The sequence below is a fragment of the Lagenorhynchus albirostris genome, chromosome 2, assembly GCF_949774975.1.
Source record: "Lagenorhynchus albirostris chromosome 2, mLagAlb1.1, whole genome shotgun sequence".
Taxonomy (NCBI): Eukaryota; Metazoa; Chordata; class Mammalia; order Artiodactyla; family Delphinidae; genus Lagenorhynchus; species Lagenorhynchus albirostris.
Window position 1 is genome coordinate 142,940,403 of NC_083096.1, and position 12,138 is coordinate 142,952,540.

The window sequence follows — 12,138 nt, forward strand, 5'->3', positions numbered from 1 at the left end:
TCAAGTGAGCTCAGTAACAATCCATTATGAGATGGAAATAGTACGTCAAAAATCAAACCCAAGCAGAACCAAAGGGCACATGTAAGCTACGTAAGTAGGCAGTCAAGACTTCCCTGACACTTAACCACAGTTGTGCCAGCACCCTTCCTCAGCTCACATCTATAGCTGTTTGGAGGATCCCATACAACCAAGTTAAGGAGGACATAAAAGCCAAAGTTTGGCTTATAAATAGGTCAGCTCAGTACGTGAATGCAAGCTGAAAAAAAACAACAGGTTCATTACAGCCACACTTAGGGGTGACCATGACAGTAGAAAGGCAAAGTCTCCCTAAGATGGAGCTTCAAGTGATGTACTTTGTGTAGAAAGAAATGTGGCCTGAGATGAGAATATATATAGACTCATGGGCAATGGCAAATGGACTGAGTACCTGGTTAGGGGTCTTTAAGGAAAAAGACTCTACAATGGATGCAAGAAGATATGAGCGGAGACAAATGAATGAACATACAGGAGTGAGCATAAAGTGTGAAAATCTTTTTCACGTGTTAATGCCCATCAGAAAGCATGCAATGCAGAAGAGACAATGAACAACCAAATAGACAAAATGACTCAAACAGCTGACATTAGCCACCCAGAACTGGCATGATGGGAACATGAACAGAGAAGCCACTGTAACAGAAATGAAGATGGAAGCAGAGAAGAAGGCATGGATGCCCACTTACGAAGGCCCAATCAGGCTTCTGCCAACTCTGAACATCCAACCAATGAGCGACACTGAGCCCCCAATACAGCACTATGCCTCAAGCTGACCAACTGGCTAGGGGATATGGGGATATACGTATACATATAGCTGATTTTCTTTGTTATACAGCAGAAACCAACACAACATTGTAAAGCAATTATACTCCAATAAAGATGCTAAAAAAAAAAAGTTGAAGGTTCTAGGCACACTTTTACCAGGAGACATATCAAGGATCATATTGAACTATATAAATTACAGCTGCAGCCTGGGAATTTGGGACTCTGTGTATCCCACGACCAGGAGACAAGAAGTAGAATCACCACAATGAGGCTAATTAAACCTCATCCTCAGGTGAAGTAGGGCTGCTGTTACATAATGGGATCAAGGAGTATACCTGGAATTCAGATGATCCATTTGGGTACCACTTGATACTCCCCTGACCAACTGTGACTGTGAACAGACAAATGCAACCACTCCAGCCTGAGAAAAGCATGGTTCTCACACCCCTCAGAAATGAATGCTGGGGCTTCCCTGGTGGCGCAATGGTTAAGAATCCGCCTGCCAATGCAGGGGACACGGGTTTGAGCCCTGGTCCAGGAAGATCCCACATGCCACGGAGCAACTAAGCTCGGACACCACAATTACTAAGCCGGTGCTCTAGAGCCCGCCTGACACAACTACTGAAGCCCGCGTGCCTAGAGCCCGTGCTCTGCAGCAAGAGAAGTCACCGCAATGAGAAGCCCGTCACCGCAGCAAAGAGTAGCCCCCGCTCACCGCAACTAGAGAAAGCCCATGTGCAGCAACAAAGACCCAACGCAGCCAAAAATAAAATTTTAAATAAAAAATGAGGGTTGGGTCATACCACTAGACAAACCACCAAGAACTTCAGAAATTATAGCTAATGGCAAGAATTCAGACTGGATAGTGGAGGAGACAAAGAGAACCACTGTGACCTGGAGACCAGCTACAGAGATGGAGGCTGAAGCCTGTCTCACTATCCTATTTTCAACTTTCCCATTAGGAAGAGAGGTCCATGGAAATGGAGGAGCTACTCTCAGAAAATGTTTAGAGACACAGATCCACACAGCGTAAGAAAGGGACTGTGGCAATCACTTGGATCTCCCTTCAAAAACAGAACCCGCATTCAGGTGCAAGGAATACAGTTAGCTAGTAGCCTCCAGCTGCAGCATATAAGAATTCATCTCAGCTTTCCAGGGGAGTCCACACTCTCCTTGGGCAGCTCCTAGCCAGTGACTAAACACAGAGGATTTTCTAGAACCTGGCCATTTCTTCCTAATGCAGGACTCCTCTAACAGGCAGTTTTTGCTCTGGAGCTTCTTATTGGGTTGTCCAAGATTTTTTTTCCAGATCTGCATCACAGACTGAGGTTCTCCTTGGTCAGTTCAGCTTTCTCTCCCTTTCCCTTCACAGGCATTCTATTACCTACCCCCATAAAAATCCCTTGCACTAGTAACTCCATCTCAGTGCTTCCCAGGGGGGACTTCCCTGGTGGCACAGTGGTTGAGAATCTGCCTGCCAATGCAGGGGAGCCAGGTTCAGAGCCCTGGTCTGGGAAGATCCCACATGGTGCAGAGCAACTAAGCCCGCACACCACAACTACTGAAGCCTGCGCGCCTAGAGCCCACGCTCCGCAATAAGAGAGGCCACCGCAATGAGAAGCCCGTGCACTGCAACGAGGAGTGGCCCCCGCTCACCGCAAGTAGAGAAAGCCCGCGCACAGCAACGAAGACCGAACACAGCCAAAAGAAAAATATCAATGCTTCCCAGAGGACCAAACCAACACATTTTGTAATTAACTTTTTTTTAAATTAATTTATTTATTTTTGCTGTGTTGGGTCTTCGTTTCTGTGCGAGGGCTTTCTCTAGTTGTGGCAACCGGGGGCCACTCTTCATCGCGGTGCGTGGGCCTCTCACTATCGCGGCCTCTCTTGTTGCAGAGCACAGGCTCCAGACGCGCAGGCTCAGTAGTTGTGGCTCATGGGCCTAGTTGCTCCGCGGCATGTGGGATCCTCCCAGACCAGGGCTCGAACCCGTGTCCCCTGCATTAGCAGGCAGATTCTCAACTACTGTGCCACCAGGGAAGCCCCTTGTAATTAACTCTTTATAAGGATCCCCTCATTTAGTCCACTAAAGTACTACTGTTATTCCTTTTTTACAGATGAGGAAACTGAGGCACAGAGACATTAATTAACTTGCGCAAGATCACAAGGCAAAAGCAGTGAAACTAAAATTTGAACCCAGGCAGTCACACTCCAAAGTCTGAGCTTTTAATTACTATGCCAGGGAAGACAAAATATTATCTTGTCAGCTTCAGATATTAAAATGAGTACTTATTCTGTATAATTTTAGAGAAGAAAACAACAAAAGGATAGATGTTAAAGAAAAGCAGATCTTTGGTTAAATACAAAAGAAATTTTCTAATAATCAGCAGTAACCAACAACAGAATGAAGTCCTTCAGGAAGTAATCAGGACTGATCACCGGAGGGTTCAAATAGCCATGGATATTGTGAGGGTGAGGCTTTATAAAACAGATAAAAGTTGACCTAGATCAGTAAAAGCTGTACTACTATTATGTGGATAAAAAGGGTTCCACGGCCAATTAGTCTGGGTAATATACTGCTAAATAAAGTGAAACAAATTTCTTTACTTTTACTCCTCAGTTTTTAAAATATGAATGTGCAGTTACAAATCTCTACCTGAGGGATCTAGTATGCTAAAAAAAAAAAAACAAATTTATTGTATTTGACTAAAGAACACTTCCTTGCTCCTGGTCGAGGATGATTTCTTTGCTAAGTCAAGATTCACTGATCCAAGGACTGCAGAAAAAGCTAACAAGGAAAAGTATGACAATTTTCTAGCTGGGTAACAATTTTCCAACCAGTCAAAACATCATCTGTTTACCTACACGTCAATATTAGCATCCCTAATACCTCCAGGGTGGGTAGGCTATATAAAAGTTTTGTCACTAAAATGCATTTTATCCTTTTTGAATGCAAAACATGCCCTCCTTTGCTTTCTCAACAAATTCTCTTAAGATCTACAACAATGGGCCCACATTTTAATTACTGAATTCCCACTTTATGAGCAATATGCAAGCTTTAATTATTTCAAGTGTGCTACTTTTGATCTGGTTATTTTCATATAACACAGCTCTATATGCATTTTTCACAAACATAAACACATCACAAGAAAGGGCAGAAGAAAGGGAATAACAGGTAGAGGGAAAAGGCCTCAGTCACAAACTATTCATCCAGCTAATTTCCAGAGTTGTTGTGTTTTTATTCAGAAATATATTCTCTTTAGTCATTACAGGGAAAACTTTTATGTAAATTACAATCTCTTGGTCTTGATTCTCCTATCTTCCTCAGCCACTACCCACAGCCCACTGCCCCCCCATGCTGTTACTTCATTAATGACATTTAGTCACCATTGCCTAGAGTTGTCCACATGCCATCTATCTTTTCATTGAGCTCTTCTTTAGAAATATTGAATAGAATATTAAATGTGGAAAGGGCCTTAACATCTAGCCCACCACTCATTTTCAGATCAGAAAAATGAGGTCCAGAGATCGGTTAGTATACTTATATAATAATCACAAAGCAGGCATTTATCTACTTCAAAAATAAGTATATGAAAGGAGAAATTCCCAAAATACATGCACACACACATCTTTTTTTTTATACAAATTACTACATGCCAATAGCATACTTCAAAGGCAAATCAACTAAAGTTGTGCTCTTCTAATCTGAATACTTCCTAAAGCACCATGGAAAATCTTATAATAAAACAAATACAGAACACATGGGGAAGTTCACATGAAAAAGAGTGTGGAGTTTGTAGTCAGAGTTATATGGTTTGAATCATGGATGTGGGCTTAGGAAAGTCAATAAAACTCTCCAAGCTTCAGTTCCTTCAGCTGTAAAACATCCATGATACCATGGGTATTATAGGATCATTTTAAGAATTATAAATAACAGACATGAAACACCTACCAGAAAGATAGCACACCATTGACAAAACTTTTCCATTACACAAATAAACAATAAAAGGCAAAAGAAATCAAGGAAAATGTTGTAAACCTGGAATCTTGGGAGGACTGGATAATGGGGCATGCAGCTACATTTTATATTTTACTTCCCATTTTAGCCACACACATTTTATAAAATGCCCAGGCAAGCTAGAGGTTTATTATAGGCATAATATGATACAATACTCATTGGCCAATGAATAGTAGACCCCATGGATTAGGTTGGAACCAGACCATGAAGGGCTGTGCCAGAATAAAGAATCTTAACCTTGTTTTTTAACCATTGAGCAGAAATTTCCAAGAGTGACCTCACAACAATCTCAAAAATAATTTACTTTAGCTACTAATTTTTTAAAACAACAAAAACAAAAAACTTTGGCAGCTATTACATCACCAGAATTACAAAAAGGTCTAGATGATGTATTCTGAAGTTTTAAATTTCTTCTCAAACTTGCGGTGTTTTACTTCAATTACTTTTCAGAGGTTGTTTCTCTCATTCAATTGAAAATGAAAAATGGAGACTAAAAATTACATAAACCCTGACGGAATATTTTCACAAAATTTTGATACTGCTCGTTCTTTATTTTAATAAACAGAATTCTGAGATAGGCTCTGTTGTGTTTTGAAATAATAATAATAACATATGATTTACTCTTTCTTCATTTTAATAAAACAAATTCTGGTAGATAAACTACCATGAGAGGTTAGAAGAGAACTGTTACAAACAGAAATGCTTACCTCTTCATTAATACCAGCAAAAAGACTCCAAAACTGCTGTTTTTTATAGCTTTATATAGAAATTATGGCATCCAAAGCAACTATAAGATTGTGTAACAAACCAGTTATACAATCTTGTATAACTTTCAGCCCACTCAGTTCAAAATCAGCATTAAAAGATCTAAAAGTGATCATAATCAAATGGGAAAACACTGTGGCTGATCCAATGTATGTAGAATGAAGGCCCCAAATGCGCTCTGTTTACTCAAATAATGGTTCCCTGCAGAATTTCCTAACTAGTTTGAAAAAGCTTTAGAAACATTAGCAAGTCATTATTGCTGACTCTGAACTATGTCCTATAAAACCTCATAGAAAAGCTTTAATACTTTGAATGGAAACAAACAATACGGGACTATACTACATACAAGAATAAAGAATTTGGGGACTTCCCTGGTGGCGCCATGGTTAAGAATCCACCTGCCAATGCAGAGGACATGGGTTCAATCCCTGGTATGGGAAGATTCCACATGCCATGGAGCAACTAAGCCCGTGCACCACAACTACTGAGCCTGCGCTCCAGAGACCGAGGGCCACAACTACTGAAGCCCACGTGCTGCAACTACTGAAGCCCGCGCACCCAGAGCCCATGCTTTGCAACAAAGAGAAGCCACGGCAATGAGAAGCCCATGCACTGCAACAAAGAGTAGCTCCTGCTCAAAGCAACTAGAGAAAGCCCGCACGCAGCAACGAAGACCCAATGCAGCCAAAATAAAAAAGAATAAAGAATTTTTAACAAATTTCCATTTAAGTTTAATTTTTTTAATCTAAGGCATGAATTTACTACTTCAGTCTTTTTAAAAATGCAACAGAACTACCATCATCGATATTAAGTCATATATCCTTGAGGATGTATTATCGTAAACAACCAGAAAGTTGAAAAGATGATAACTCACTACAGGATTATCAACTAAAGAAACTATTATGGTCAAAAGCTAAGGCCGCAAAAGCATTTTTAAGCTTAAATAAACAAATGTAAGGAATTTAAACTAAAAGATAATTTACAGAAAAAAATTTAGGATTTTTACAAAGAGTTCTGTAATATAAAATCCTGAACACCTCAACAGCCTCATCAACATGCATTAAGCCTCCCTTGCCCAATATGAATTCAATGCCTTTTTCTTGATTTCAGTGTGTCCAAAGAAATTTCCTCATCTTTACCTTATTTTATTAAAAGCTCTCAAAAAGTACTTCATAAATACAAAACAGTATATACTGTTTTAATTTTTCTAATAGTCCAGCTCTGTGAATGGGCTATTTATAATAATTCAAAAGAAAAATTTTTAACAGGAAATATTTTATAAATAACATTTAAATTATTTTATTAAATAAAACTTACGGAGTATTATAAAGTGGAAGACATTTTACTAACTACACAGTTAAAATACTAATACTGATACCTTGGTTTCTCCTTAATTTAGCAATCTCTAATACAAATTGATCATACTGATTTTATATTCTTGGTAGTAAACTCCATAAATAATGACCTTTCAAGCTCTTTCAAACAGAAGTAAACAAGAAGTATATTTTCCACTTCAAGGGTAACACTGATTTACCAGGACTCATGGGACTGAATTACAGCTCTGACTTACACATTATACCATTTAATCCTCGCAATAATCCTGTAAGATGGGTATTATCAGCTTCGTTTTATAGGAGAATAAATTGAGGCTTAAAGGGGGTAAGAAACTTGTCCAGGGTTATACAGGTTATAAGAAAAGACTGGACCCCATATCTGACAGGTTATAAAAATCTAGTTCTAATCTACTGCAGTTATGTAAGGAAAAGTCTATGTTTTGAAGATTCTTCAATTCTTAAATAATGTAAGTTTAATAAATGATACTGCTTTTTGAAAACTAAGTATATGAACTATCTCTATTTGGTAACTGCAACTATGTATCTTTCACTGATTATTATATACTAAGAATGTTGTTCTATATAATGCAAGTCAGGTACACACAAGTAAAATCAAAGATCATGTAAAACTGAAAATGAATAACTGAAAAATGAATAAAACTCTGAAAATGTAACAACTATATTTTCACAGAGAATGGCTAATTTATTACCTAGACATAGGGAAGAGCTAATTTATTTGCTAAAAATGAAATGGAAAATATGTGTAATAGTTAAGATCAAAATTGTTTTCTATCAAAAATTTCAAAAACTTCCAAAAGTAAACTCATTCTCTAAAAAATTAAAGCTACCAAGTTTTAAGTCACACAGAAATTCCAATGCCTGGTTTTTGTTTTTGTTTTCTCCAAAAGGAGGAATGGAATTGAGCATTTATTGAGCACCTTCTATGTGACAGACACTGAGTTAATTGCTTTTGATTACTTTTTGCGGTACGCGGGCCTCTCACTGTTGTGGCCTCTCCTGTTGCGGACGCGCAGGCTCCCGACGCGCAGGCTCAACGGCCATGGCTCACGGGCCCAGCCGCTCCGTGGCATGCGGGATCTTCCCGGACCGGGGCACGAATCCGTGTCCCCTGCATCGGCAGGCGGACTCTCAACCACTGCGCCACCAGGGAAGCCCCTGCTTTTGATTACTTTTATCTCATGGAACCCGTTCTACTGCCCTGACTACTGAGGGGTACCATTACTCCAGTAGCACATAAGAAGAAACTCAGGATCTAAATGTCACATTGCTATAAGAGTGCAGTAAGATTGCAGTAAGGATTCATACTCACATCTGACTCCATATTCTGCACCACATCATGCAATTAACAACCACAAAACACACCACACACACTATCCCTTTAGCAACATGAGAATTTAAGTTAAAAATCTAAGCAGTTATCTTTTTTTTTTTTTCTCTCTCCTGTTGCGGAGCACAGGCTCCGGATGCGCAGGCTCAGCCGCCATGGCTCACGGGCCCAGCCGCTCCACGGCATGTGGGATCTTCCCGGACCTGGGCACGAACCCGTGTCCCCTGCATCGGCAGGCAGACTCTCAACCATTGCGCCACCAGGGACGCCCCAAGCAGTCATCTTTTAAAGAAGCTTTGTGCCCTGCAACTAGTCTGCGGCCAGCACATAACAGGTGCCAAATAAAAGTTTACTGAATGGAATGTAACAGGAAGAAATGGGATCATCTCCACTCACACCATCTTTCTCAAGGAGTTAACATAAAACTATTGCTCACCAGGCAACATATACAATTTTCTCCTTAAAGAATAAAATACTGAATCAGGAATTAGAAGAAAAAGGAATGACCATACATAAAAATTATTAATATTCTTAAAGGGCAAGCTACTGGATTAAACATAGAAGCCTTAAATAGAGATCCAGCATGTTCCACTCAATTACAACACTTATCTGACTCTGCCTTATAACAGTTAATTAGGACCTCCCTAGTGGCGCAGTGGTTAAGAATCCACCTGCCACCGCAAGGGACACGGGTTCGAGCCCTGATCCGGGAAGATCCCACATGCCACGGAGCAATTAAGCCCATGCACCACAACTACTGACCTGTGCTCAAGAGCCCGTGAGCCACAACTACTGAGCCTATATGCCACAACTACTGAAGCCCGTGCGGCTAGAGCCCATGCTCCACAACAAGAGAAGTAACGACAATGAGAGGCCTGCGCACCACAAAGAAGAGTAGCCCCCACTCGCCACAACTAGAGAAAGGACACGCACAGCAACAAAGACCTAACACAGCCAAAAATAAATAAATAAAATAAATAAGTTTATTTAAAAAAACAGTTAATTAAACATGTCCTGCTTCTACAATTAGCTAGCTGCTAGCACAGACCTTGGTCATTTTTGTGTTTCTCAGAACACCAAAGACAGGACCTGGCACTTAATATTAACAGCTAAAATTTTATAAAGATCTTTCACAGATTACAAAGCTTTTTCAGATATATTTATCCTAAAAGCCTTGCAAGATAAGTATGATAACTATCTGCATTTTACAGACAGTGACATTGAAGTCCAAGATTAAGAGCCAAGGTAAGTGGTCAGGTATCCTTCTGTAACACCACAGCTACCAGAAAAGGCTCTCAATAAATGTTTGTTGGTTGAATCAGCTGTCCCTAGAAATATGATTTTTCTAAGATTACCACCATTATCTGTCGCTATAAGAAATGACTGTATTGCCACTTAAGATTTATAGCTTTGCTAGAAAACAGATACTTTCACTCAGTTTGACAAGGTTAATTAACTTTAAACTTATTACCAGTGATTCTCAAACTTTAGTAGGACTAATAACTGGGGAGCTTGATAAAAGTGAAGCTCCTTGGGCCACCACCATCTCTAGAAATTCTGATTCAAGTGGCCAGGAATCTGTATATTTTAATAAGCACTCTTAGCTGATTCTAATGTTCGTAGTCTTTAGGGACACACTAAGAACTGAATTAAATTTTTTTAACCCTAAATTCATCTACCTCCCCCAAATTTTTTAATGGAGCCAATATTTTACAGTTATAAATATTTAAGCAAAAATTTTACAAAAACAATACAAGGCTATGGCATCGAATAGGATAGGTCCCCAAAAAACCTTTAATACCCAAAACCTCCCTAGACCTGGAGATTCACATGCTGCACAGAAGGTAAATCAGGGGTCTTTTAGGTAGTTACCCATGTTATTCTGCTTTAATTGATGAATTCAACTATGACTGCAATGTAATTTAGTAAAACATTTTTATAGGTCTTATACAAATGACTGGATGTTCAACAGTAAAATGGAACAGTTAACTTTGAACCTAATACAGAGATAATAACTTAATCACCAACAGTACCAGCCCATTTTAAACTTTAAATGACCATCAAAATGTTCTGAGATTATGGGTGACTTTTCCCCCATTATTAAATATTTACTGAGGGTTGGCATAGTACCTCTCTGTACTTTCTGAACTTTCTACAATAAGTATATTTTTTTCAGGATTATAAAAGTTTTATAAGTATTTATTAATCCTACAACCTTCACATACAAAATGGGAAACAAGAATAACCTGAACCACATTTATCATAAACCACAAACACCCAAATATCTGACTTATGGTACCAACTGTAATCACTAACTTTTTTTTAAATTAATACCAGAACAAATCACTTAACTACTAAAATTTAGAATATGTCCTATTTCTATCAGGTATCTGTTATTAGCATGACTTTTTAAAATCCTCTTGTCATCTATCCTATGGATCTATTTCGGGAGACAATTTTGTAACGAGGACTGAGGCATTAAAATATTTACACTCTCTCATGGCGGGGCGGGCGACCAGACCTTTGGTGTTTTGTTTTGTTTTTTTAAGATATTTTCTGATTGTATTTATCTAGGAAACTTAACATCGCAAAGCTGGGAGGGGGCTTTCTCCAAGGCAAACCACGCTTAGAAGCAAAATGTAACAGAAGAAGGCAAAGATGAGCTACCGGTAGGTGATGAAATTTCACCTCAAATAAGACGCAAACGGTTGTTTTCAGCCCAGTCAGGTGGGTGAATGACACTCCAGGAGTTCCTAGGGCTTTCAGGGCCCCGCACTTTCTGCGCTCTCTCTCTCTCCCTGCCCTCCCGCCCCTCCCCCCGGGACTCTGCGGGACTCAGCATGGGGCGCGGAAAAGCCCAGGCTGTTCGCAAACAGGCGTCCTCTGCCTCCCTCCGGGATGTACGTGCGGGGCCCAGGGTAAGAGGCTGCGCTCGGCCCGGCGCCGGGGCCAACCCGAAGGGTGCCAGCTACCCTGCCAGTCCCCCGCTCCACACACCCGGCCGCCCCGGAGCCCAGGCCGGGGCGAGGGCTTCCCGGCGACGCGGGGCCTAGTCGCCCCCCACGCGCCTCCGGCCTCCCGGGGGACGTGAGAAAGAAGGGCTGAGGCACCCCCCCCTAGCCGCGGGGTGGGGGAGGCGGCCGCAGCGGCAGGACGCCCCGTCCGCCTGGCCCGAGGGCTTGCCCAGGACCCTCCCGGGCGGCCGAAGGCCAGCGAGCACGGGACCGCGCCGCGCCGCGCCACACTCACCTCGAGCAGCGGCCGCCGCCACCTCAGCATGGCCGTGGGGGTCGTCCCTGAGCAGACAGCCTCCTCCGGAGGGCACCGGCCCGGCCCCAGGCGCCGCCGCGAAGCCTCCCACTCCTGAAGGAGCTGTGGTTGCCGCTGCTGCTGAGGCCCAGCGCCCGCCGAGCCGCATCGGGCTCCCGGGCCGCCGCAGCCACGCGGATCCCGAAGGAGCGCCGCTGAGCCGGGCCGGGGGCGCAAGGCTGCGGCGGGACAACCGAGGTGCTGCAAGCGGGGATCCTCCGTGAAGCCTCCAGCGTCGCCGTGGCCGCTCCTGCCGCCGGCGCCTCTGGGCCACAGCGCCCCCTGGACCCCACGCCCGGCTACGGCGCGGGGACTGCGGCGGCCGCCCGGGCACGAGCTGCAGGGAACGCGAGGGAGCGCGGCCTGGCGTTGGCAGGGCCCCGTGTTCCCTGCGCAGCCCTCGGGCCCCCGGCCCGCCCCCGACGACGCCTCCCGGGAGCCGGAAGCCCCTCGGTCCCCACCAACCTTGGTGGGTCCCCTCCCCTCTCCCCAGTCCTCAGGCCCTGAGCACCTTTGCACCGTTTCTTTCTCTCCAGAAGGTACGTGAACGTTCCCGTCACTCG

General features: G+C 42.6%; 1 protein-coding gene across 1 annotated transcript in view; it reads right to left on the reverse strand.

Annotated features, from left to right (window-relative positions):
• Window positions 1–11,782, reverse strand: part of ZFYVE9 (zinc finger FYVE-type containing 9) — a 185,690-nt gene extending 173,908 nt beyond the window's left edge. The window contains exon 1 of the mRNA XM_060140064.1: window positions 11,516–11,782. The gene's annotated coding sequence lies outside the window, so the exon portion shown is untranslated. The remainder of the gene's footprint in view (window positions 1–11,515) is intronic.
• Window positions 11,783–12,138: the final 356 nt, after the last annotated feature.